The sequence below is a fragment of the Callionymus lyra genome, chromosome 10 (genome assembly GCF_982586985.1).
Source record: "Callionymus lyra chromosome 10, fCalLyr1.hap1.1, whole genome shotgun sequence".
Lineage (NCBI taxonomy): Eukaryota > Metazoa > Chordata > Actinopteri > Syngnathiformes > Callionymidae > Callionymus > Callionymus lyra.
The window spans coordinates 17,328,441-17,350,641 of record NC_141827.1 but is presented as its reverse complement, the minus strand read 5'-3'; the positions used below and the strand labels follow the sequence as shown (position 1 = coordinate 17,350,641).

At 36.9% G+C, this 22,201-nt stretch overlaps 1 protein-coding gene across 3 annotated transcripts in view; it reads right to left on the bottom strand.

The window, feature by feature from the left end:
• fhit (fragile histidine triad diadenosine triphosphatase) overlaps positions 1–22,201 on the bottom strand; it is a 172,666-nt gene that overhangs the window by 12,120 nt on the left and 138,345 nt on the right. The gene's annotated exons all lie outside the window — the stretch shown is intronic.

Genomic DNA, 22,201 nt, shown 5'->3' with positions numbered 1-22,201 from the left:
AAACCCGATCGATCTTGGTCGATGAAAATTGAATTAACCCTACATGCTGAGACCCTTTTTAATGATGTGCTATCTGAATAGATGATTGACAGGCAGTCTACCTTGGCGCCGAAGGCTTGGTCCTTATCTGCTTCTAATATTAACATAATCCTTGTAGTGGTTGAGGAAATTATACACGTGGCTGTAGATTCTGTTATTACGCGGATAATAAGACTCGAGATTTATGGCCTACGGTGTATTGAACACAAAAATTAAAAAAACTGTCAATGGAAATCAATTGATCGATCTATTAGGGGATGCTGGTCTTAAAGTCGACCCTTGTGTTCCCTGGCTTCCAGAAATACATATGCAGTTGTGGAGGTCGTTCAATTTACTTCTCTCGTCAAAAGACCACAATAGAGAAACTAGCACGTTGTTCATCTCCAATAATGTGTCTTGAAGAAGACATGCAGGTTTGTGCTGGAGATTAAAACCTCGATTGTTGTTTCCACTGTGATGGTTCAGAAATATCACATATTTCACCTCCGTACTTCCTTTTGTAAATTTCACAGCACGACATACTAATTTCCCTGACTTGAAGCAGCTGTGAAAAGTCATTGAGGGTGGCTGGGCAACAACTAAAAAATCTCCCTAGATGCTTCAGTACAGCCCTACTTTCTGATTACATGCTGGCAGTCAGTCACTGATCTTCAGTGGGCCATATCTGATCGTGCCCCGAGAGAAAAAAGGCTATTCATCTCGCCCAGGAAGGGCTTGTTCGGATAAACCGGTGCCTCCGACAGCTGTACTGGTGGTCACTTGTGCAGATAATTCTTTAAACACAGAAGACCCCGTCAATCATTCGACAAAACAGCCGACGGCAACGGGAATGGTTCTGTTCAGAGCTAGACCTTTCCAGCATTACCATCATCATGATTTTTACTAATGTGGCAAACAAACGTCATAACATTCCCAGCACCAGTCTTTGACTGTCATTATTATCCCTGTATTATGACAACACAGATGTAAGTGAAATAATTTTTTAACTTGTGCTGCCGACATTTCAGATATTTAATGCAGGAGTGGGAAATTGTGATAATTTGGTGCTTTAAGTAATCTACTTTTTCATTTTAACTTTACTCTATGTGTCTCAAGTGTTAGGCTGACGAGTCATTGAGATTCTGAGAATCCTCTAAACGATCTCCAGTTTTTTCTATCCATCTATCTAACCGATCCTAGAAAGTATTTGCTTAAGAGTGATTCCAGAACATTCTCAGAGAAATCTTATCAAGGAATGGACAGAAACTCCCGTTTAAGTGAGGAAGAGTGTTTGGACCCCCATTGATAGGTATGAGTCATCCTTTCAAAGCCAGATAGAACATATGCTTTTGATGATAATGGGAAAAAAATGATAAACTTAAAAATAGAATCTGATCTAACTGTTACGACTGTTTCATTTTACATACTGTATATGTACAATTTCACTTGGAATAAAATACATTTTAAATAAATAGTAAGATATAAAGTCTAATCTAAACTAATCTAAATATACAAAATGCAAAACTTAGGTCCACTTGCCTACTATTCTGAAAGTGATACTTTAATATTTGCCTATATTATTATTTTTTTGCTTATATTTGTGCAAGATGTTTACACTTTTGACTTACAACATTTCAATGTAATTTGGTATCAACAATGGTAAAATCTACTTTTCATGTTTTGCGGAAATGTAAAAAAAAAAATATAAAAATGTTCTTAGACTCTTTAGGAATCTTTAGCAATACAGACCCAAATGTTTTATTTTTTTAAATGATTAATGCAAGAAAATGTATATATTCACCCAGGCTCGTGCAACCAACTTTTTTCTTGTATATAAATCTTTGTAGTATGAATAGAAAATAGGTTTTAAGGTCTAGATAATCTATGTAAGATAAAAAATAATTCGGATGATTTAGTTAATATCATAATTAAATAATCTCTCTTTTTTTTTTAAATCTCTTGACAGCACCTATTTACTGCAATAGAACGTATCATAAAGAAAATCCTGTTCAGTGAGCAAACGTAGCTTTAATCTAATGCCAAAGCACTGACAAGCGACAGGGTCTAAACTCACAGTTCAAGACTTACATGCTTGAATAACTGTCACGCTGGCAACAACACAAACAACAGATGTCTGAAAAGGTGTGCTTGTGCCCCACATTTGAATAAAGGGGATAAAATGTTTCTGCATCCGAGTTTATAGAATGAAATTGTTTCTCTTTCATCTCAAATGATCTCCACCAAGAGAGCACAGCAACCTCCCAAGAGGCCAGCGCCTGAGCAGGAGGGACTTGCTCAACCACCATGACGGAGACTGACTGCAGCTATATTGTAATTTATGCAAGAGAAGGTCCCCTGGTAGATCTGGAACGAGAGGAGTTGTGTGATGAGTCTGTGTGTTGCTGTTGAACAAACTCATTTAGAGATCATCTCATGCCACTTTGACCTCAGTCTGCCAAGTCTCAATAACTTCATGTAAACAAGAACAGCTGCCTTGGTAGGTCAGAGTGAAGCTGAAGGAAAGTCTCTCCAGAGAAAAAAAACTCCACATTTCTTGCTTGGATGGAGAAATAGAAGTGTCAGAACTGTTTGATGATTAAAGAGAAAGTTTACCACCTTATTGGTATATAAATTGGTTTCTATGTAAGAAATAAGGCCAGTTGAAGAAAGTAGAAAAACAATCATCCAACAAAATAAATGCAATGCAAATTAAATATATTTGGACATCAACAATACTTTTGTATCATCTAAAAGTTAAGTTTGGAACTCGAAAAGCTTTTAAAATCAGTACTTTCCTCCAAAGAATGTGTGTTTTACTTTGTAAAAACATTTGACAACAGAAGCTATTGGGTTGCTCAAAGTATAGTGATTACGTTCATGGAAGAAACACAGTCAGGGCCGAATCCAAGCATTCAAGAGTGAAGGTCATGACCCGTGTGTTCAGGGATTCAGAGCCAGCTCTGTGTCGATAGCTTTTGTTGCGGTTTTTGTTGTTTTTTGAAGCTCCCTACTGGCCAACGAAGGATGTGCGACAACCATGCTCTTAGGGTTCTCTTTGTGGATTGGCTCAGCAAAGAAGTGTCATCAAGCCAATTTTTTTTTAGTTTGCATCACGGTGCACACTCTCGGACCACTGCCTTTGCTTTTTGTGCATTTTATGAAAGATTGTGAATTTCAAGTCCTAGGATCACTGTGTCTGTGTCTTAAGAGGATCCAAGGAATTAAACTAGTCACCAGTTTTACCATCTCATAGACAGTGACACACCTGAACAAGCTAGAGAAACAGCATGGGAGGAGACATCTTCCATCTAAATGTTGACTACTGCAGGTAACAGAGGGACTAATGTACAAGACAACACTCGGATGAATCAACGCAGATGCAGCTGCCAAACCCGTTGAGTCAAAGCAAACTACGATGGATAAGATCCTCCGTCTTTGTCGCCTCGTGCTCAGCGGATCATGAAGCTGTTGGTGCATTTCATTTGCAAGAATTGTGGCCATACAACATGTTTGACAACTCCAGCTATAGATAGATGGTGCATACTTGAGAGCGGCACAGATCTCAGAAGGTAAATGGGACCAGAAAAAAATACGAATGGGTTTATATATATATATATATATATATTTATATATATAGAAGAAGAGAAGATTTTTTTGTTTTAACTATGAGTGGTATTGGTACAAAGAAAGGTATTGTGACATATTCATCATCATTTCGTAAGTATGGTGAGTTTCCTGCCAATACTGAGGAGACGTGAAAACACCCAAAAAATAGCCCAGTATGGGCCTGATCAAAAAAGCTTTTTACACAATAAATATGATTTTGAAGAAATATCCAGAATGATTCCTGTATTTGTAAGTAAGTAAATGTAATTTTTATTTATACAGCGCTTTTCCAGACCAATCACAAAGCGCTTAAACAATCAAAACAATATTCAATAAAATATATACTTTAAAGGTCAAGATAAAACTGATAACACAACAGGAGTTCCAGAAAATCAAGGGAAAGCCTGAACAAATAAAAACGTCTTAAGATGTTTCTTGAAAGTCTTATTGTAGTTTTATAATAAAAAACTAATTTCTTGTGCGTTTATTTATATATTTTTATGATGAGGCTAATAAATATAACTTCATATTCAATCATATTATCTGCTTTAAATGGTGAAAAAACAAGTGATTTGTACAATTATTGACTTAAGTTAGAGGACTTGAGGATCGATTTGTTGTTTGTTCGACTTCTTCTGCACACAGTGAGGCAGGAAGGACCTTCACAAAATTAACTCGATGGGAACTTTCATTTGAATATTACCCACGTTTTCTACTGCCTTAAAAGCCAGAAGGTTGCAGGTTTGCTTTCAGGTCCGGTGGTATGCAACTTGTGACCATTCTGTGTGGAGTTTGAATGATTTACCCGTGTTGCATGGGTTTACTCCGGGCACTTCGGTTTCCTCCCACAGTCCGAAAACATACAGAGGTTAATTGAGAACTTTGGGGAATTGCTGTAGTTATGAGTGTGTGTTTGAATGGTTTTATGTCTTTGTGTGTCCTGCGATAGACTGGCGTCCTGTCCAGGGTGTCCCCCGCCTCTCGCCCAAAGAAGCTGGGACCTCCATAAGGTAATAAGCGGAAGTCATTACATGAAAGCTTTCCACGAAAACACAACACAGTGTTTATTCCTAAACACTGATGCTTCACTGACACGTCGCTTTAGATCCTCAGAGGACTTTAACTATGCACCAGATAATGCTCATTGAACAAAACCAAATTTTATTTACCGCATCAACCTTGATGTAATCTTGCTTTTTTTCAGCACAGAAGTTTCATCGCAAACACCGGAAATGAGATTTTCGAGGTTTTGAAAAGAAATGGGCTCCTTTGTTGTCGTTCCAGCGTGTAATTACTGGGATTTAATGGTCTATTAATTCTTTCATCTTCTGATAGGGCCGCTGAAATCTGATATTTAGCGTATTAGCATGTTAATGCATGGCACATTTAGTAATGATAATTGGTTTGCTATCTCGCCGTCACCTCTAATAGCTGACACGTCCTCCATCTGTCGACTCTACAGACTTGTTAGCATAACTTTCAGTAACACATCTCAAGCTAATTCTGTATTATTTCTTTTATTATAAGATGTGATCATGCAAATTAGGTCCTTGATGGTGTTTCAAGCATCCGCTGTCTTGTAATTGGTAACTAAAGTGACTGAAGAGGCCACTGTTGAATATTGATGAATTCTATAGAGTCACAATTAATCTCATGATATAATTTCTTTGTCAGGCCGACTTCTGATACCAGACGGTGAGCGCTTGTCACAGACGTAGTCTTATTTCCCACATTGAAGCCAAGAGACTTACAGTAAGAGAAGGACCGAGAGAGACGTGGTGGCTCATCGGGCAGTTCAGGGGATCAGTGGGAAGGTCTTAAAAGAAAGAGGACTAGGAAGGTTCAGACAACAATCCTAGTTGATGTGTGGAAGTGTTACAGACTAACTTTCAATCAAAGGCTGTTTAATCAAATGTTGTCAACATGAAAGAAAAGCCTCATTTTGCAGATGATTCTCACTGCTCAACATTAATAAGCAGCCTGTCTGCTTGTCAATTCGATCCAGATGATTGACAGAAGATGCAGCTAGCTACTATTAAAACACACATCGATCATGAAAGAAATAAAACCTTGATAGAAGAAGAAAGTGAGACGTGCTGGTTGTTTCCCCGCCAATCAGTCAATCACTCAGCAGGTGTAAAAATAAATGCAATAAATATAACTTTAGGTGTAAAAGTAAAACAAGTTTATCGCTCACCAATAGTGACTCATTATGTAAAAGTTACAGGGAAATCTAGAAATGAAGTTTAGGACCTCTTTAATGTCATCGGGAGCGACAATTCAATTCAATTCAATTTTATTTAAAGTGTCTTATAACAAAGTTATCTCAAGACACTATACAGTTGAAATAAGGCAAAAGAAGCAAAAGAAGCCTCATGAAACGGTTCAGTACTTTTAAGAAGCCAGTAGAACTAGGTTAAATATGTATTATACAACCATGGGTGTCATATAGTGAGCTGTGAAAATAAGGACAGTGCTTTATGACGCTTTAATAGCCAATCATTAAACACCAAAGTTAAACCTATAAAATGTGTCTGACCACCACCTCTTCATACAAGACATAGATTTTGAATTTATAAGGTTTATTTTGTTGCTCTAAATAAAAAAAGAGTTTTTACTATAAATAATAATTGAGAGTTTAGGCATAAATGTTTTGGTACCGGAACACAGAATGAAGCTAATTCAAGAAGCAGAGCTGGACCGGTTTGATAATTCAACATTGGATGGGAAATATTTTTCGTCTAATTTGTTTTCCTACCACTGGGTCTCTGCCCAGCATTGTGCCAGAAGACCCCATTCTATTTCAGAATCAGAATCATCAACTTTATTGCCAGAGTGGTAAACACAACACAGACATGTCTTATGGTGAAATTACAAAATATGTCATCTAAAAAAAATATTTTACTTATTGCAAATACATATCAACAAAAAAGTTATTTCTGAACAGTGTTTAAAACCCAATTTGCACAATCTGACCCTTACCAAAATCCACATTTTTGAAGAAAGAAAAGAGTGAAGAAAAACAAGTAATTGCTCTGCCAGAAGGAGATCTTGTCAATAAGAGCCAGCTTGGGAAACGGAGAAGAGGCTGACTTGTGGCTTCTGAAGTTACAACCACTCATAACTATATGGATATTGTAATAATACAATGACCTAGTATTCAAAGTGTTAAAGTGAAGTAAGGTGAAGTGTGTTTCCAGATTCTGAAAGTTTCATGGTCAGATGAAAAATAACTTTACCACATCTTCCAACACTCAAATGAAACTACACAAGCATCAAAAGAGTATATCATATAATAATATTCAATATGATCTGAATCTTTACGTTAATGCAACATTGATTTTTTTAATTCATAAACATACCTATTTGGTGGAAATGTGTGACTCACATTCCACAATACGATCTTCACTATTAATAACGACTATATATTTAACAATAACCTTTTTTAAACCTGTAGCTACATTCTTACTTTCTGCCTTGACGGCGTTTTTCAGTCCGAGGAAAAAAATCTGATTTATATTCAGTTCTGCAGTGTGGGAACTATAGAATGCTAAAAACTCTGACCACTTGACCTTTGTCAGTGTGGTAGTGCTGAGGAAACGCTACGCTTAGTGAAATGAGTGTCAGAGGTCAGGCCATTAGCAAGTTCTTGGCGACTCAACTGTCAGCCTCTGGGAAAAACCTTCCAGTATGCATCAAGATGACTTAGGCTGAAATAGACATCATAATGACTATCAGCGAACAGTGGTCACATGGTGTGTGGATTATATGAATTCCAGAAATACATTTTATTCTCATCCTTTTGTTCGGTGCAAAGCTAAAGGGAGGAAAAATGAAGAGGGGTAAGAATGTGCAAAATGGTCTACCTTCAAAAGACTTGGTGAGAGGTTAGCAACGAGTCTGCTCAGCTCAGCAGGAAAGCCGACTGGTGTGTTTTTTTAATTTGTTCGATTGACTGATTTTAAAGGGTTTGAAACGTACAATAAAAAACGTTACAAAGGATAACTATACTTTTCTGAATAAATACAACTCACAATATGGCAAATAATGCACAGGAAAATAGCATTGGCTCTTATCTTGTAAAGTAGATTACGATGGGAGTCAATATTCATCCCTAGTTAGGCCCCCTCTTTTACTGCTCACTACTTTGGCAAAATGGTGAATATATAGAGTATGTTTGTACTGAATGTCTTAGTAACATGGCAGTTGGAAACAGTAATCATTCAGGTAGTTATTTCAACTTGCTTTCCTGTACACTCCTGGTAGATTTGTCTTCCTTGCCCATAGCTAGGGCTTTAAAACATTCTCATTTGGGTGGTAAAACACACAATTAAAACAACCTGTGTATATTAAATAAAATAAAATTGAAAACCAAATATCATAGAAAAACTGTAAAGAGAGGGAGAGAAGAATACACGCAGTAAAAACACCAAAAATAATCTGATATTATTAACATCCTTCTTATTTAATATGGATAAATATGGTATTAATTTCATTGAAATTGGACATATTTCAATGTTAAAGAAGGGCTTCTGCTTTCCCTACCATCAAAAAAAGGAGCAAAATACTAGAAATCTCCTTTACTTGGTATTTACTAATCTTCACACTTTCTAGAATACTAGAATAAATTGCCCTATGGACGTTTAGTTCTGTTTCCTGGAGTCACATGCGGAATAATCTTATACAAACTCATGATGTGAAACTTTGGAAAATATCAGTTGAAGCTTCATAAGGTAGTTTTCTATATTTTAGAGCTTAGTAGTTTGTACACCGAGTTAAGCATTTATAGAAAAGCTGTTTCAGAGCAATATATTATAGAACAGAGTGTCATCCGCGGGGCTCCAAATAAATGCTTCAAAAAGCTTCATCAGTTCATCACAATGTTAATGTACATTGCAAAAAAACAACAACACAGGCAAAGCTTGTGCTGATAGAAGCTCAATGATTGTATTGTCAACTATTAGTTTCAACTAGTAATTTTGAACAAATCTGCCTTCACATAATGGTCGTCTCTGGCCTCCAGCATCCTCCTTGTATAGTGTATATTGTCTTGGATTCTGACACATTTCTGCCAAAGTACAAGAAGAGCATATTTGCTGCTGCTACAGCAAGGACATTGATAAGCTAGAAACCTCAACACCATCCTCCAGAACCATTCCTGATCCATTTCCCTCTCTGTTTACCGTTCTTTTCCAGCTCCCAGTAGATCGCTCCCAGGTCTTTCCTCCCTGCTCCCAACACGACACAACCAAAGTCATTTGCACCACTGAGACCTGCTCCAAAATGGAGACTCAAGATGGCATGTTTAAAATATACTCCTGCTTACATTACCGGAGCAACATTGGGATTCCCTGAAGAAATTAAAAACAGTCTAACCGCCGCCCTCCATCACGTCCTCCTCTTTGGTCCTGCGCAACTGTGACAGCACCCCAACGGACACCGACATACATGGACGCTTTCTAAGGCTCACACGGCTTTACATGGTTGAATCGCACGGTGAGTTTGCTCCTGAGGGAGGGAGCGCAGGGACAGAGGGAGGAGATGGAGAGTCGTGGTGAAATGGACCACTATCTTCCTCTGGCTCAAGGTTCTGCCATGAACAGGGCGATACAGATGCACCGACATGGTTCACAAGTCGCTACACAGATGATCTTGACACAGACGGAGGTGTCCAGAGTAGGTTACACGGAAAGAGAGGTCGAGATAAAGGGGGGGGGGGCAGAAAAGAGGCGGAAGTGAAGGAGGGACAACAACAAGGAAACCTGTGTGACAAAACTTTACAAGACATTCCGATAAAGAAATGATGAAAGATAGAGAGAGAAGTGAGGTTAAAAAAAAATACATTTTTAGAGAGCCTGGAGGGTAGGCTTATGTCATCTGTCACCTTTGTGATTGACGAAGATCACCTGCTGTAACGCTGTAGAAGGATTTATGTTATATTTAATCTTTGTTTTTCAGGACATCAATGATTTATTTGGCTCTGTCGGAGATCTGTCGAGTAACCTTAAATGACAGCAGGAAACTTTCATCTTCTTTATTCTGAGGTTGTGGTGTTTTTTAAAAGTTGATATGCTACAAAATTTTGTTTCCAACAACTGATTTTATTATAACGTTCAATCTCAGTTTATTTGAGTGACAGAATTTAAATTTAGCATTAAAATAAGTCATGATTCGAAAACATAAATATCCACCACTAGCATATGAACGTTTAATTTATTTATAATCTGTTGAATGATCTTATTACATTTTTAAAATATAATAAATAAAATGAAAGATAGCAGAATCCGATACTTTAAAAACGTAAAAAAAAACATGAATTGAATTGATCCAGCCTCATTTCTTTGAATACTTTGAATCATCAGATGTTTGTTGAAGGCCAACATCATTTTTATATTGAATGAGGGCCCAAGTTTTAAAAATAAAATATCAAAAGACAAAAACGTACAAAAAGTAATAAGAAATTATTATCTACTGCAGCCAATGATAATAACAAAGATCCAAACCAAAATGGCTTCGAAAAACATTAGTTAAACAACAAATGCTGGACCCTGGTAGCAAGGCTATGCTTCTTTTTTTTCTAGTTGGAGCAGCGACGGAACATTTATCCTCTTTAACAAGGCTTCTAAATCACTGAAATCAGACTGTGTGCAGAAGGCCTCCTGAATGTGTCCCTCAATCAGTTTTAAGCACTTTACGTAACAGCACCAGTTACAATAGAAACTGTAGACAGACGTTCAAATGATGACCCCGGAATTGTTTAAATACATAAAACCAGAACATTTGATTAAGTGAAGTTTGGTCCCTGGAACACTGGTTATTTGAAATCTATTGTTGAAATAATGAGCTCGGTGGAGTATATTTAGGCGTGTTAGCTCCTGTCTAATAAAGACAGATGAAGTGTGGACCTTGTGCTTAACCCTTTGTTCTGTGGTGTATCGTTTTTTTTAATTCACGTTCTCAATTCTTTTCTCTACTTTATTTCTTGTTGGGAAATAAAGTTTGGAAAACATATTTGGAGCTAAGAGGTCTGTTCCAAAAGATCCAGCTTCAATCAGAGATGATAAAAAGACAAAAGTGCGTTCCAATTGAAAATTAAACAGATTGTGGGGTTTAAAAACACTTTAGAGATCAAGACACAACTTTAGACAATGTTAATACAACAAAAATGATAACAGTGGTCAAGAAAGAAAGTGAAAAACACTTAAATGTTGTTCCTCTTCCAAATTCCAAATCAATATTTGAGACTTAAACCTAAAATAAATATTAAGGTATTAGCCTCAATAAGAGACAATGGTGTGATAAATGTTGTGATTTTTAACAAAATACAATGTAATACCTCTCTTCATATTCATAGTCATAGCGTTTCATTTGTCAAACAAACTAAATGCGCGACATACAGCACAGATGAAAAACAGTCAAGAAGACATAAAAAGGTCAGCAACAAGATTTATATTAGACAGAATATGAACATGATTTGATTCGGTAATGTACAGTGAGTTGTGCGGTTTGGTGCCAATAGCAGGGGCGAAGTTGAATGTACAGTCTTGAGTAATAGTCTAACAAATGGTAGTAGTATGGGAACTAATAAAGTAAGTAAGTAGTAGTGACTTGTAAAGCACCTTTCTAGAGCACGGTCAGAAAACAATGTTTCTTATTGAGACTAATACCTAAATAATCTTAACATCACTGTGAGATTTAAAAAACAATCACCTGAAAATAACAAGAACTTGATGGGATCTTGAATTGAAGCGCAGTATAGTGTAGTGATGCACTGGCTGATGAAGAAATCTGGGTAAAATGCCATCAATGAATTAACAGGTCAAAATGTATTTGTAAAAAAACAGGATAAATATTTTGTGGCTACAACTCGGTATGTGGCCACAAATTATTTTTTATTTTCTTTTCCATTTAATTTCTGGGGCTCGTTTGTGTGTTTGTGTCCATGTCAACACTATTCAACTGCATGTAGGGGTATCCGCCTCCTACTGGCGGGATGTTGTCATCACAGCTGATGCATTTGTTTAAAAATCCTGTTACACATTCAGTGATCGTGAACCACTGCAGGACTGTTGCAAAAGTCACATGCGAAAAAACGGCAAGTTTTTCTGTTTCTTTAAACTAAATTTACTTATTCTGAATTACACGTTTACAAATCGAGTTACACGTTCATAAATCAGGATACACATTTGTGGATCACTGCACAAATACACATATATATTTGCAAACTCTTTCACGCATATATAGAGCTTTGGCAACAATAATAGCCCCATAAATGATGATCTTCAAATCCTGAACAATCGAAAGTAACCTAATACTGCTTTTAAATGCTGCGACAAGAGAAGCCAAGCAATGGATCTATTGGAAGTGAGATGACGGCATCTACTATAACCGAAAACAAGATAAAGACAGCCTGGAGAAGGGCCCGGGACTAATCAAAGGAGCAAATAACCCTTCCTCTATCATCCTTTTAAGAATAAATCTGATGTGCAGGCTTTATATGACAAAAAAATAAAGGACAATTTAGCAATAATGCCCCATTTAACCAAATACAAGTGCAAGACAAGTGCAGCCTAATCTTGCTTGGGACGAAAATAATGTCGTATGTTCCCTCAATTTAAATCAAATATTGTAAATCAATCATGTGTAGCACAGATAAAACTGTCCATTGTTGCACCTTAACAATGCGATCAATATGAGTTCATTTGACCGTTAATATACGTTTTAAGATTTCAAAAATTTTGTTCTTAAGTACCTTTTTTTTATTTTGGCAAGACAAATAAATAATTCATTAATATATATATAGTTTTGCATAAAATTAATGGAGAGCCAGTGTGATGTACCCGTGAAAGGAGAAGACTGCAGGAGGTTCATGACATTTCTATCATCAATAATCTCCTTTAATTTATCAGTAAGAATAACAAACGTTGCTGGTTAAATTTTCTCTATTAGAGCTTTTTTTTTAAAGAAGTCAGTGGCAATTAATCCCACAAAAGTCAATTAATAGAGGTGAGAAAAAAGATACTGTGCCTTCTCTGGAACAGCTACCATTGAACAATATTTCCTGCTGGTTTATGCGACTCTTTAAACATCAATTGAACGAATACAAAACGTTCATCTGAAATAACAATTGCTTGATTCCCCTAAAACCCCAGGGAGGACGCATAAGTAAATTAATTATGAAATGAATAAAATACAAATATGAATAATCAAGTACACAGATGTTTATGCAGAATATATTAAGACAGCATATTATAACTGCTAATTTTTTTTTCAACAAATGGGGCGAAGAAGATGTTAGAAATGTGAGATCAATTTGATAAAATAACTTAAAAAATTAGTTGTATTCACTGCATTGACATGTTTTTAAGCAACTTTCATATTGTATATGTGCACTTGTTCTTGTATTTTGAAACGTATAAATAAAAATGTCAGTTCTTTTTAATAGGGAACGTACATTTGAGTAAACCGTCCTATCCATGGAATATTTCACAGTAACTTGGAGGCATGAAAAAAAAATGCAAGTTTTAATTAGAAAGGGAATGAAAAACCAAACCAAAAATTCAGAACTTCCAGTTACGCCGCTTTGAAAATCAGAGCATCGTGCCAGAGCTTCTGCTTCGATCCAAAATGTTGAACACCACCAGTGACCTTGACTGCATCGTGTTAGCGCTTATCCTACAGTGAATCCTGCTTCTATTTTGATTCCGCTAATTGAACCACTTGAGAATTGTTGAAGCAGAGAACATTGAGGACAAGCGGAAGAATAACACTCGCTTATATAATCGTCGCACGCTTTTCCTTTTATTCCGTGAACTCTGCAACACCTATAATCCTTGCCAAGTTTCCCAAAACTCGCAGGGAATGAAGCGGCAGATGCAGAGACGGGGAGAAAGCGGACAGTTGTTGGTGATGACAAGCTGACTTCTGAGAGTTGATTCGTGGCTGTGGATCCATCTGTGGGCCCAGAAGACATGTTCCCGGGGAAGACAATGACTGTTTGTCAAACTGATGAAATCAAGGGATTCAAATGATTACTTTAAAAACTTTTTTTATAACAATAACATGTTTTTGATTATGAAAATAAATAGATAAAATAGAATCAATTTTATTTAAATGATCAACTTTAGCTCGCTCATTCAACAGGGTTCTTAGGCACGCAGTTTTGAAACTTAATTTGAAACTTAATCACCAAGATTAGTGTATGCTAAAATATAATTAATGAGCGAGTCAATGCGTAATAAAAAGTGTAATTATTCAAATAGCTATACAAGGTCATCATTTGACACTACATTTAATAAGAATTTAAATAATATTACATTTACATTTTTTTCTAGTCTAATTTATTCACCAGCAGAATTACTGAGATAGATTGTGTTTGAGGGTCAAAATTAGATTAAAAAAAAAACAATGTTTTGATACCCATTAATGGTTGTGCTCCAGGAAAACTTCCCCTGCATATTTCTGCTACAGTACCTTCATTCCTTTGCACATTCATCCATTTATTCAACCATTATAACCAGAACGTTGGCATTGTACATCGTTTTTTCTGTTTCTTTTTACTGGCAAAGAAATTCTCATTGTATGGTTTGTGTGACTGTGGGCGAAGGTGCTACGTTGCACAATAGATGAATATCAAAAATTCTCCTAAACTTCAAACCACACATTCCACGTGCTTTTCAGAATTGTACAACCTCACAATTGCCAATATGGGATTTTATTGAACTATTAAAGCAATAGTTTTAAAGGACTGTTACTTGTGTAACTGCAATTCTGTAAAATCCAATGTTTCTCAATTTCAAGATACAAAATGTACCTTTAAAGAAATAGAAAAACAAAGCTCTTATAAACTCTAAACAAAAGAAGAGACATCAGATTTGATTTAAAGGCACAACGTTTTACATAATGAGGAGAGATGAATACAAGTCCCTCTTCCTAAAAGGTCCAATTTTCACTCTGGAGTGCGACCGTTTCAGTCGCACCTTTATACCCCATCATACCTTATCTATTACCCATGAAACAGGACAAAGTTCAGCCACAGGGAAACCACAACAGACGTCGTTAAATGTAACAGAGGAAAATCAATGTTTCTTTCTGTGTGTTCTTACTCGATTGAATCGGTCTCGAGTGTTTTACAACATCCTGAGACGTTCTTCAGACACAGCAGTGATTGAGACAAGAGCAAAGGTTAACATTTAGTTTCCTGTGGTTCAACAAATTTGATAACACTCAACACACTAACTTGGTATTTTCCCATCACTTATTATGTCCAATTATGTTTGTATCCTCATGGTAACTTTAAAAAAGTATTTTTAAAAGTACTTCATATGAAAACACTGTCACCGTAAAGCAGTTTTGTTGGTCATGTGAAACTTCATTTCACTTCAGTCATGACTGTGAATCAAACATTTAACCAATCATTACAGAAACTAAGAAAAAAAAGAATGCAAAAATGTTCTACTACTTTAACAATTACATTCTTACTTACAATAAATGTCAACTTTGACATGCCCTTTCTAAGTCCTGTCGATTTATGCTAGCCAAGTTGATCCTGCTGAGGACCTGTGGTTGTTTGACCACTGAAGACTTCCCTGTCTGATGCATGAGTTGTTGATTCACCTTAAACCCAATTCAGCTCAGAAGAACTCCGGAATAATTTAGATTTATGACTCATCTCACATGCAAATTTATGTATAAAGGCTGAACCGTGATTGGCATCATATCCCGAGTAACCTCGGCTGCCTCACAGGGTTTATTGTCTCTGCGGTGATAAGAGAAAATGAAATGATGCTCATTTAACAATAGACATGCAGCCACAAATAATGAGCTGCAGTCTAAATGTATTCCGCAGTTTATCTTTGTCTCAGATGTGGATTTTGGAGTCGAAGAAGTACAAGCATAAACTTTTACAAAAGGTCAGAAAGACATGGATTGAGTTTTTAATTTAATTTTCTCCTTAAAAGTGACCTCACAGAACCAGGAATATGCATAAAGTCGTGCCAGTCTTCCTCTGGGGGTGAAACTGACACTCCTAGTGATTTTCCGTCAAATAAATTGATCAAGGAATGGAAAACATCTCGCTGTTAAAACTAATGCATGTCCCGAGGCTCTTCATTGTCAGTTTTTTGATCGGCATAATTAAGTCAAGAGTAGCAACGCCAGCACTATAAAGTCGCTGGTTAATTTGGGTCAGCAGGTCATTGTAATGGTCTTATGCCGCACACTCTCCTGTAGATCCTGACCAAAGGCATGAAAGAGCTCATCTCAATTTGTCTGTCTGGAAAATGGTTCTTTCCTTATATGGCACTTTTTTATATTTTGTTACCAACCTCCATCCTTTGTCAATCTATTTTTCTAACCATTTGTCTTTTCCATCCCTCCCTCCCCCTCATCTATCCATCTTCATCCAGCTATCCATCCAGCCTGAGGGCCTGCCGGTCTGTCGATCTATCCTCTATCCTTACGTTTTAAACAAGTACATTTGCTGCTGACATAAGAAACCATTCATCTAGACAAAGTAAGTAATGTGTCTAACTCAAATTTGGTCAATCTCTAGAAGATAATAGTGTGCAGAATGTGTGCATTAGCCAAGCAGCAGGAGGTTTGGTCAGATTATGATTAAATTGAAAAAGTAGTCATACATGAATCATCTGTAAAATAAAAGATAAGGCTAAGCTGACCACACCAATGCACCGACAGGCTCCATGATGGATGACGGTCTAATATCTATGATCACTGGGATCGACAACACATTGTGGAGAGCTCATGAACAATGGTATCAGGCTGTAGAGAGCAGGAGTTCATGAGCCTGCTTCCCACAAATAGGCCCTAATAAAAGCTGGGAGATGAGAAGGGAACAACTACATTCCATCATCTGAAGGAGACATCGACCCACTCAAGTGCAGCCAATGAGAAATAAGATGGGACTAGAGTAATAGAGAGGACCCTCCCGGACCTCCTTCTACACGGTGATAGAAAACATAATATCGGTTCAGCAGTTTGACTGTGGGGGCGAACGGTGGGAGACTGGGAAGTACTATTGCTTTGAAGCCAGAAGGTTGCAGGTTCTAGCTTGAGGCAAAGCATCTTTTATCAGTGGCGTTTGAATCAAATTTAAAACTGCTGGCTAAAGTGTAAATATATGGACATTGTGGTCCAGGGCACACACGAGTCAAAGGTCACTACAATTAACCTTGATTCAGTTTATTCAAACACTCAGAAACGGTGCTTATCATCATCCAATCGCTAGTTATCTAAGTGGTGTCCTGCAAATGCTATTCAATGTTTTGGAGGGAAACTCCAATAAATTTCCATAAAAGAAATCCAAATCCAATATCATATTTCAACTATTACTGTGCAGGACAGGACTGGGGAATTGTGGGTTGTTATATACCCAATCCCTGCCCTCAAAAGGTACTCTAATGATAAACTCATATCAGATAATAAAAGTTTGATTTTTTTTGCTTAACAGAAACATGACTGTGTGAGAACACTACTCAACCATATTTCATTTAATGTCCCTCGAAGCCCTGGTCGAGATGGTCGGCTAGAAGCCATCGTACAGTCCTGTTTCTCAGGCTCCACTAGACTAAAATCAGATCAACTCTTTTCTTAAGCGTTCTTTGTCTGTTCATACATCGTAGAGATAAAGTCCCCCACCTCTATTCGCTGTACTCTATTGTCCAACGAATCGATATTCTGAAATTGTTATCAGAGTTTCCAGATTTCTTGTCCAGACGCGTGCTAGGATCAGATAACGGGATAAATGTTGGTAACTTTAACATCCACTTGGATGTGTTTAAATAGCGCTTTGCTACTGTGTTCAATTCCATCTCTTTTAAATACTGCTATACATTTAGATTCTCTGTCGGTTATTTATACATTATTACTGTGTCTTTCTTACCGGCATCATGTCTCAAAATAATATAGGACTGGCATTGCATCTAGAGTCCTCTTAAAAAAAGGACACTGTTTTATGAGGATTCATAAGCCCATCACTAAATTTAATTACATTTGAAATTTAAATGATGTGACTAGCAACTTTATAAGCCTTCCTTTTTGCCATCAATATAATTAATAAAAAATGTTGGATTTTTCTTAACTATCAGGAATCAGAAAAGTAGAGTCATTATGGTAATAATAATAATTATTATTAATAGCATCAAAAGCACTTTACATTTAGTTACACATTCACGTACTAACACACACTGATGGGAGTAGGCTGCGATGCCAGCTCAACCATCAGAAGCAACCAGGGTCTTTCTCAGGTACACAACGCCACAATCTCTCTCGGAGCTGGGATTGAACCCGCAACTTCTTAGGCCAAAAGCCAACCAGTTCCAACCATCTGAGCTATGACACCCTAGATTCTAATAACTCTGTTTGTTTAAGACAAACAATTATTTGTCTCCTCAATCTCTGGTGCACCCAGCTCCACTTTACACATGCAATGTGACCATTATCAGCCGAAAGGGAAAGACAACGGTGCGGAAAAATGTGTCCCTCTGATTTAAAATGTACTGCGGGCAGCAGCAGCATATAAGTAAGTAAGTAAGTAATTTTAATATAAAGAGAAACCTGGTTTATGACTTAAAATACCTGGTGAGTCCAAATTTAAGAACTGCAGGTGATGCTGGAAACAGCTGATGTGGTTGGTCTGATGCTAATGTGTTGGTGGTTTGCTGATGTCATCATCCCAATATCAGCTCAAATTTAAAGTAAGCATAAATGACGGAGGGAAATGTTATTCAGATTCTGTTTACCACAACTCACTTACTGGTTTTTGGATCGGTAAAACTATTTTAGTTTTATATTTTAGAGTCTGAGAATGATCAAGCAGGTTAAATTATCCACAGTCCTTGTTTTAAATACAGATGTAGACTACATCTGTATTTATTTTTTGTTATAGGTTGTCATCAGCGACAACAAACTGCTGAAGCGGAACCACTAACCAGTATAGATCAATTGGCACAATTTAAAAAATAATCAAAACGAAATAAAACTGCTCAGGCTATCATTGCTCAAATACTGCTCTAGAATGTATTTCTTGTTAAGGAGGTGCCGTTGGCCATGGCATTACGTCAAGAACCAGAAATCATGACAAATGATTTTGGTGAGAATTTGATGCTGTGAAATGCCCCATGAGAAAGGAAAATGGTTCACATTTATCATGTGATTTAATAAACTGTAGCAGTAACAAGTAACCTTCCTTCTGCTATCATAAAGTGATTTGACAATGTCTAATATCGAGAGAGTTGGGCACAGCTTTGAATATCAGTTCATGCATTTCAAAAAGACACACAGCCAAGGAAGCACATTCAGCAAGAAGAGAAACAGACTGAAATAGAGCACTTAACAATGACTCTGTTATGAGTAGTGACAAGTGAATGTGCTTCAAAGGACTAAAATGGTACTGAAGGCAAAGAGTAAAATGACAGAAAAAAGAGACTCAAAAACAAGAATCGCTGCTTGACAGGCCTTTTGGGCAAGGTGACACTGTAGACAATGGAAAATGTGCCATCTGGTGAACAACTGAGGAGTCAGACAAACCAAAGGAGAGAGGGAGCAAACACAGACGGAACAGCAGTTTTAAAATGTCATTCTTTATCATAGAGGCGGCTGACAGCTCGCTGGGTTGACTCGACTTCATCTAAATAAAGTGATCGCACAACCGCTCTCCCGACTCCCATCCCTTCTGCATACAACGTTAAGTGTTGACTCAAATTTCTGCTCTTGATGAAGTACAGGACATCCTTAGGTAGCTTAGAGGGACTCATAAAGTCTTTCCATGTTTTTTACGGTGATATAAGACTCACAGACACAAGCAGCCAAGATTTGTTTTCTCTCCGGGGTTAAACTCCCACAATATCAATCTATTGAAAGATATGTTTAGGTGTCATCCATGAATTATCACATGGAAGATTTAATGTCCACATTACACATACAATGCTAACATGATGTTAATGAATGATCATGTGACACATACAGTACAGGCCAAAAGTTTGGACACATCTTTTTTTTCAATGTTTTTTCTTCGTTTTCATGATCATTTATATAATGAATTCTCTCTGAAGGCCTCCAAACTATGAATGAACACATGCAGAATTATATCATCAATAAAAAAAAGCTATATAATTGAAAACTAATTATATTGTAGTTTCCTTCTCCTCTTTCTTTGATGAATGCTACGCAGACTTTTGGAATTCTTTTGAAGACCTTCAAAACATAGTCACCTGACCTTTTTTTTTTAAATGAACAGGTATGTCTTTTCAGAGTGATTTAGTGGAATGTTTTGCCTTACTGATGGAGTAGAGACCATTAGTTATGTTGTACAGAAATCCGGTCAATACAGCCCTATTGGAAAACCTTGTAATTCATTGATGGAGAGAACCAGCTTGGTACAGGGAAATGAGGCGCCATCATTAGTCAAGAATTGTTTGTTTACTGTTGTTTACAAATGGTGTGAACACAGATCAACGCTTTTTATAAATTGGTTTACAACAAGCAAATTGTACAATTGAAGTTGAAAACTCTACAACAGTACGTGTATGATATGTATTATAGATTCTATGATTGTTCTGACTGTACAGTTTTTTTCTAAAGCTTACAGTTTTACTGCAACTTTTGTAAAAGACAAGATGAGATATAATCCAAATAAACAGACGCTCTTTGGGTTAGGTGTTCTGGGCACAGCTAACTCGGATAAGTAAGTAAGTAAGTAAAGGTTTTTTCTAAAGCACCTTTTTGGACCAGCCTCACAAAGCACTTAAAACAATAAAAAAAAATACACAGTTAAAATATATACTTTAAAAGATCAAGACACATAAGACAAACACAGGAGTCCCAGAAAATCAGGGAAAAGCCTGAACAAATAAGAAAGTCTTGAGATGTTTCTTGAAGGAGTCAGTAGATCCATCAAACACACAGGGAGAGGAAGATTGTTCCAAAGTTTAGGAGAAAAAGCCTGGAAGGATTTCTCTCCTCTTTTCTGGAAGCGTGTTCAGGAACCATCAGTATAATCAACAGACCCCAGAGCCCGAGCTGGGGTGTAAGTCTGGATCAGATCACTGATGTGAGGAGGAGCCTGACCATGAATAGATCTGAAAGTAATAACCAGAATTTTTAAATTAATCTTAAAAAAAGAAACTGGCAGCCAGTCAAGAGTTTTAAGGATCGGGGAAATGTGAGATCTTCTACTAGAGCAGGTCAGAATTCTTGCTGCAGAGTTTTGTATGAACTGCAGGCGAGACAGTTCCTTATTGTTTAGACACAAATAAGACCTTATGTCCAACACAGGACACAATCACAAGACCATGTCTCCAGGTTGGTATCGGAAAAAATCTTTCTACCAGAGATAATTTGAAAAGGTTTCTGGGAGGAAACAAACCTGGGCCTCTCAGACTCCTGCCCCATCTCCCGGACCTCATAAAAGCAGGGATAGCACCTAATGATGTGATACAGTTGGGACATCAGTTTCTCTAATAACCCCTCTGATCACATGCAAATTAAAAACAAACCTATTTATATTTCTGCTTCTGGGACTCTCTGTGAAAGTGCACACTTTAATTTCTCCCTTTGGGTCCGAGGACAGTGTGGATAGGGAGGTCCTTTTTTTTCTACTAAGATCATTAGAATATTCATCTCCAACGCCCGTCATTGGTATTCATTTCCTGCCAACTCTTGTTATGAATTCAAAATGTCACGGCAAAATTCTAAACAGTCCGAAAGGCATGTTCATTAATTTCTTATTCAACTTTGTGGTTCATTGGTTTGTAGACGTGTGCTCGAGGGGGCTGTATTGCCCACCGATATTTGTTCAAACTCATATCTCTGATGTTTAATTAAAGTTATTAGCAACCACAGGTGAATCAGTTCATTAGCGGTAAATTGTGTTCCAGGAGACACAGGAGTCTTCTCTGTCAGTAATAATGCGTGTTGTGAACGGCTGCAAGATAAATGGATGTTGCTCTCTGACTGCGATCTTTATTAATTGAATAAAGTGGAACACGTGGATTATTACCCAGAGTGCCACACGTGAAGAAATGATTGCTCATTACGGTATGAGTGATTAAGAGTTGTGTCTTACCATACATGCTTTCCTCTGAAGAGGAAACATTTAACTTTGAAGTGTTTATGTTTGTGAGGTATTTATGTAAGTAGTTAGCTTACCAGATATTTCCCATTGCGCCCCCTACGTGAAGCACGCCTCACACGCACCACTGCTCCAGAAGGCTTGAACCGCCAGGCAGTTGTAAATGATATTAAATGTTGCGTCGGTTTTTTATTTGTAGGATGTATTAAATATAATAAAAATTAATAAATCCCTTTAATTAATTTCCAGTTAGACAATTGGTCTCAAGTCCAGACATGTGATCAAAACCATTACAAAACTCTCTGGAATATAAAGTCAAAGACATAAACCTTAATGTATGACACATGTATTACTTTTCGAAATTCACAATAATTTGGGATTAGAATGGGTGTCTATATTATTAACTTGGAGGTCGATATACAGATCCAATTTATGTGAATAATATATATATATATATATATATATATATATATATATATATTATTCAGT